Below are 6556 nucleotides of genomic sequence, written 5' to 3' on the forward strand. Positions count from 1 at the left end.
ACCTAATGACTCCAAAAATCTCGTAAACTATAGGTTCCAAATCTACAATCCTTTTGTCTAGAACCCTTGCTTGAAAGCCTCATTTGTAAGGATTTTGTATGTAAATGTATTTTAGATCTTGAGTTAGGAATGTAGGCTTTCTCCACTCTTTGTAACAGATCTACCATAATTCCATCATGGCGTCGTGGATATAGAAGTGCATCAATGAAGAAGATGATGAATGCTTGAATGTAGATCTCCTCCCTTGATGGAAAATAATAAGGTAGATCTTGAAGAGGAAATTCTCACAAAGGATCTTTTGACAAAAAATTCCTTGCTTGAATACTTGAACTCCTTGAATGCAAAAAGGTTGAAATATTCACTAGAGAGCAAGAGCTTGGATTAATTGAGTGTGTGATGTGCTTGAATGAATGAGATATAAAAATGAAGCATCCAAGTCAACTTATATATGATTTTTTAGGTGGGAAAAATGTTGAAAATTTAGCTAGGTTAAACATTTTGATGTTTTCATTTATGGAAACATATTATTCGTGTGAAGAGGATAGATCATGGAAATTTAGTTATAGTAGTCATACTTAAAAAATTGTCTAGCTTCATAGGAAGCTATACTTTAAATAGACAGAGTGTTGGTTGGCAAGCTTCATAGGCTTATCATGGACACATGTGAAGTTAGGAATAGCTACCTAACACCATGATGATGACATATACGAGTGTGTAAGATTGTACAAACTGTATGGACAAAGTTATGGTTAGTTTTCCAGTTACAGCAATATACAGGCAGAATAGAGCATAATAAAGAAATAGGCATTTTGGGTTAAAGAATTATCTTGTTTATGAAATAATTGCTTAACTAATAAGGGATGACATCCTAGATGTTAACCCTAAGAGAAAAAAAGTTAATTTTTTATTTTGTAAAGTGTATAAAGGCATGAAGGTCAACTGGGTAGATAATTGTAAATTAGCAAGGTATAAAGGAAATATTGTGAATTCAAAGTTATGAGAGTGAATGAAGTAATGCAATGTGATATCAATGTAATTCTATGTGATGAAAACTCTGATGTATTATCAGAGGAATGTGAATTATGCGATGAGTAGCAAAAGAAATAACAAATTTTGAAGATATTAGCAGCAATTAAAGAGGTTTATATATATATCTCTTTGTATTAAAGGAACTATATTATACATTGCATGTTTGGGAAGTGGGCTCATCATGCATACATTTTGTATTTACATATAAAAACTCCTAACAGTTTTGAGGCTTCTAACAAGACCTAGTCCTCTAACAACGACCAAGACACTATATGGATGTAATAGACTCCTACCAGGGTCAATATCTTTCAGAAGATACTTTTGATTAGTGGATCATTTTGTGGGTACCATCCCCACTAGGGTTTTCCCTTGGCTAGAGTTTCCCTAGTTAACAAAATATGGTGCTATGAGTTCTCTTATTGTATGGTTATTTTTATTGTTCAACATAACTACTTTACTTTCTTATGTGTGTTATAAAGTTGTTAAAGATATCCAGTTTTGGGCTAAAGTCTATCAAATATTGATTAATCCCACCCCCCCAACCTCTCAATATTTCCTATGTATAAAAAAATAATATAGGTCAACTACTTAATGGTAGAAAACTAATTAAACCCCTAAGGCCTTTCAAGCCCTGAGCTCCAAAACTATCTGGACTAGGTCAACCTAGGTTGACCTGGTCTAGAACCAAGTTGACCTGGGAGGACTAGGTTGACCTGCGTCAATCTGGTCCTAGAGATCAAGTCTTGAGTGTCATAGAAAGAAGGGGTAGATACTAAAGAGCTAGGGTGGAATTATGGAGGAGAATAGAAGGAAAGGAGGTTGAGCATAGGCCTATCCATGATCCAAAGAGATAATTTATGGAAACAGAGCTCAATGGTCTTAAAATGAAAGTGTGCCTATTTTAGATGATAAAAATAGTAATATATTTTAACACTCTTACTGGTATTGATATAAATCTTAGTTTAAATTAGCTAGATTTCTCTTCCTCCATGTCAATAAAAAATTTAAAAAAATCTTGACCATCAAGATGTCAATCCAAAATCTATTGGTTTTCCTTATAATGTACTAGAACATGTATAGATTAGATTCACTTATTGAGCACCTCTATCATATTTTAGAATTTAATTATTATATAGGGACCATTATTAATCTTCTTCTAGATTTATAAATTAGAAATATTGAAACAGTTAGCCTATTGTAAGACCCCTCCTCTCACGTATCTAATAAACTCTTAATTTTACAAATGTGTCTCTTTAATAAAGGAATATTTAAGTTAAATGTATGTTATGAAGTTTTTTAATGGAAATAATATTATAGTTTTCCTTATGAAATTAGATGAGAATTATGCACATACATATATTTTTCTTCTTATGATAATGTAATAAAATTGTGTTTTAATAGGGTATTGAGGATTCTTGTATTCCATATCTGACATTTTGAATTATTTCCTTTCGTTATTGTATTGTGAGGACCTATCCCAAGTCATTATAATATTTCACTCACTTTCATGATAGGCCTCCTATTAGATACATTTTTTTGATGCATTATAGACTTAGACCCTAATTGAAAGGAACTTGATGTTGTTATTATAATTGATTCTAGTACTTATAATAATGATGTTATGGTACATTGGTGCATGCATTTTGATTTTTTAGTTTATATGGTTATTTTGATAATTCAGTGAACAAATAGACTTGAGTTATTCATGTTAATGTTGGTCCCAACCAGTACTGGGTGGTGAGGGAGGGGGGTGAATCAATACTATTATTTTTATAAATTCTATCAATCAATACAGCAAGTTTAATCACACACCTTGTTACTAACTCCTTTATAGTTAATAAAATGACCAAAATAATTGCAGTAAAACCATACAAGATTACACAAGGATGCATGCATCAATGACATAGATATTTTTACGTGGAAACCCTCAGTGTGAGGGTAAAACCCACAGTGGGAGTAATTTACCCACTAGCCTTTCCTTGCAAGTAAAAGGGTGCCATGTTAAATGCTTACATTTGTTCCTTTTGGGAACTCGTCCTATTAGGAATGCATATAATCTATTAGGATTATAATATAGCCTCTTAAGGATACCTCACTAGAGGATTTTGATCTCTTTCTAAGAGATACCTTGCTAGATGTTTTCAAAGACTTTTTACAAGTCTACCCTGCCAAAGGCGTGCAATAGCTACAATGGTAAGAAAGAAAACTAAAGAATAGATCTAAATATTTGGCACACCTTGCCTAGTAGATCCTTTGTGAAAACTCCTTGAAGATACTCTAATATTCTTCCTATGTTATGGCTTATCTTGGTGAACTTTCTCTGTTCACTTCCTCCTTCTGGTGCTTATGCATCAGTCTATTGCTATGCTATTTTTTTAACTATTCTAGTTTGCTTCCATAGATCCTTTCTCTACACAATGACAATAATGATGACCTAAAAAACTTCAAAAAATCAACTCTGAGTATCCATAAATCACTCGTTATGTTCATGGGTAGAAACTCTAAAATTTTTGCACTAAAACTATCAAGTTGAAATTTGGATTGTATATTGAGCATGACCACAAGACACTAATGACTACCTATCTATAGGTACCTATCCTTTCTTACTTCTATCACATCTGTCACTTCTCTTTATGTGCATGGCAATGGTGACTAGGTTGCAGCCCTCATGCTTCCACATTTATCTACCTATCATAAGCTTATCATCTTCTTTTATTTGTTGAGACCGATATTCTAGTCTTGTTGTTAATCAATTGCCAATCAATGACAACACATCGACACTTACTCAGTGCTTAAGTTCTTTACTCACTATTTTTCTTAGTTATTCATGTCAATGTAGTTTAGTCTAACACTATCCCCCTTTGGCATTGATCGCAAAACCTTTGTACTTGGAAATAAATTTGTAGGCTAACAAGAACTACATTCATTCACAAGTTTATGCTAGCCTGACTTATTTTTGCTTGTTTGTAACCTTGGAAATTTTGAGTCTACTCCCCCTTTCTAGAGGCATCCTTTTATGTTCTTGTTTTTGTATGTCTTATTCTGCTCCTCCTTTTGTATTTTCTCCCCATCGGTTTCTCGTTCCCCATTTTCTATTGTGGTCTTCTCTTTTACTCTTCTCCTCCTTTTGTATTTTCTCTCCCTAGGTTTCTCACTCCCTTAGTCTATCTTCTTCTTCTATTTTACTTGTCTCCCCCTTTCACTTACTCTTCTCCCCCTTTTCGTCATCAATAATAATTGGTATCGTTATGTTACATATATATTCTCCTCATTTTTTATTCTCTCATTCTTGTGTTGGTCTTATAGCTTCTCAAAGATGTCCTTGTATCAATTTATTATTGTATTCAATAGAGTCTCCTATAACTCTTTCATGTGTTTGAGTGCCAATATTGAACTCCTAAGATCTTATAGTTTCCTCTAAAGTGCATTTTATGTCTTTGTCAGTGGATGGCTATATGACCATTTTCTTCCTTAAGATGTTCATTGATGACCCCTATTAGTGGGGCTAGGAAACATTGAAGTTATCTCAATTAGATAGCTCTCTGCTCTTCCTTCTCTCTCACTTGATGTAACAGATACATTATATCCTAAATCTTTGTACTATGCTCTAAGGAAGATCTAGAGAGTGGATCAAAATCTTGGGTGGCTTAATCATGCTCCTAATGAGCTTTTGTTCTCCTTTTCTCCAAATCACCCACAAAGGTGCATGACATACTCAATTTCTAGAATACTGGGGTTATTTCTTTCAGTGCTTCAAACAACTCATCCTTAAGCATTGTTAGATTCCCTTTCTTCTCTATAATGAGCCTCTTCTCCTCTTCAAAGTGTTTCACTAGAACTAATTATTCCATGATTATAGGAATCTTCCTTTTTTTATGATGAAAATGGTCTACTATATCTTTGATCTTATTGATCATATCATCATCATCCTTGTATGATGTTCCTTCTACAAGTCCTTTTTGTATGCCATGAGCATATACTAGTATGTTAGCTTGATCATAGCTCTTGTTGTTTAGCTTCATTAGTTTATACCTTACTATGAGTTTGGTATATTTATTCATCTTTTTTGTGTTCATTTGTCGAACAAGCTTGTCCATTCCTTTAACTCTCTCATAGTTCTTGATTTTTTATAGCTTCCTCTACATTAGCATCATAGAGTTCACCTTCTTCCTCTCATGTGAATGACACTACTAGATCTAGGGTTTCTTATTTCCCTTTGCTCTTCTTCTTTCTTTCAAATTTCTCTAAATATCTTTTCCTCTTATCTTTAACCTTTTTCAATTTCTTGACACTCCTTTTTTAGCTTCTTAACACTCCTTTTTCCTTTAGATAATGTTAGTGATGGTTTGATCTCTATAGGGTTCTTCTTCTATTGAGTTGATGGAAATTCCTCTTGCCTTTATGTCTACTAAGTTTCTTTTTCCTATTCTTCCTCTTTGGTTTCTTATCTTGTGTCATCTTTAGGGATCTCCATTGTAGTCACTTGAATGTCACCCATCCCATCATATGTCTCTATTTCCTTAGTTTCTCCTTCCTTCTTTCCTTGTCTGATTTCTTCAGTGAAACTTGTTACACTATGACCTTCTTTTTCTCTATCATTTTGATCAAAGTCCATCATTGTCATGACAATAACACCAGGGTTTTCCTCACTTGTCATTATGTCATATTTTTGTTGTTTTTGTGTCATAGGTGCTACCTTGGAGACCCTTTTTTGTGTATTTGTTCTCTCCTTGGGTTCTTTATTCAAATCTTGATTTATTTTAAGTCTGTTTCCTAGTTGGTGCAGTAGATTGTTCTCCTATCTTCTTCTTTGGACTCATTAGTCCTATAGTTTTGGTTAATTCCTTCTCTCTTGGCATCTCATTTTCCTTATGCCTTGGCCTTAATTTTTTTCTAAGATGTATTTCTCCTATTCATATACTTGTGACCAAAAATTCCTTGCATTTTTGAAGGCATCCTTCTTTAGACCTATAGTTATAAGAGTTACATTATCTAGTGTATTAATATTTTTTCCAGATGATTCAACTAGCTCTCTTATCTCATTTTTGCTTAGGTTAAGTCTAATCTTGACTAGATAATTTTTTACATTCTAGTATGGCCTTGGACCATATTTCCTTAACTGTCTCAAATAATTCACCTAAAACCTATGACTCAATTTTTGACGGTGTTTTGTTGAACACTCTTAAGCTTACAAGTATAGCTTTCACAATTCTAGTTTTATTGAGTTTAGTAAGCTTAGAATATCTCTCCCTTAATGTATTATAATTACCATTTTCATTTTTTTAATATCATCAAAAATGTTCTTCAAGGTAAGCTTCTTACCTTCCTTTGCTGATTTGAGACTCTTTGTCTCTATCTCTTCTTCTAACTCTTCTTCCTTTGGTGGTATAGGAGTATTTTTCTTCTATCTTTTCTCTATCATCTTTCTCTTGTATGTATCCACTATTGGAAGCTTGGCAAGAGGAGGTTTTGTTTTGTTGGATGTTTCCTTTTCCTTTTCTAATTCAGGTTCAAGTGAAGGATCACC

This window comes from Cupressus sempervirens, chromosome 10 (genome assembly GCF_028749045.1).
Source record: "Cupressus sempervirens isolate cs-2001-9-10 chromosome 10, ASM2874904v1, whole genome shotgun sequence".
NCBI classification, from domain to species: Eukaryota; Viridiplantae; Streptophyta; class Pinopsida; order Cupressales; family Cupressaceae; genus Cupressus; species Cupressus sempervirens.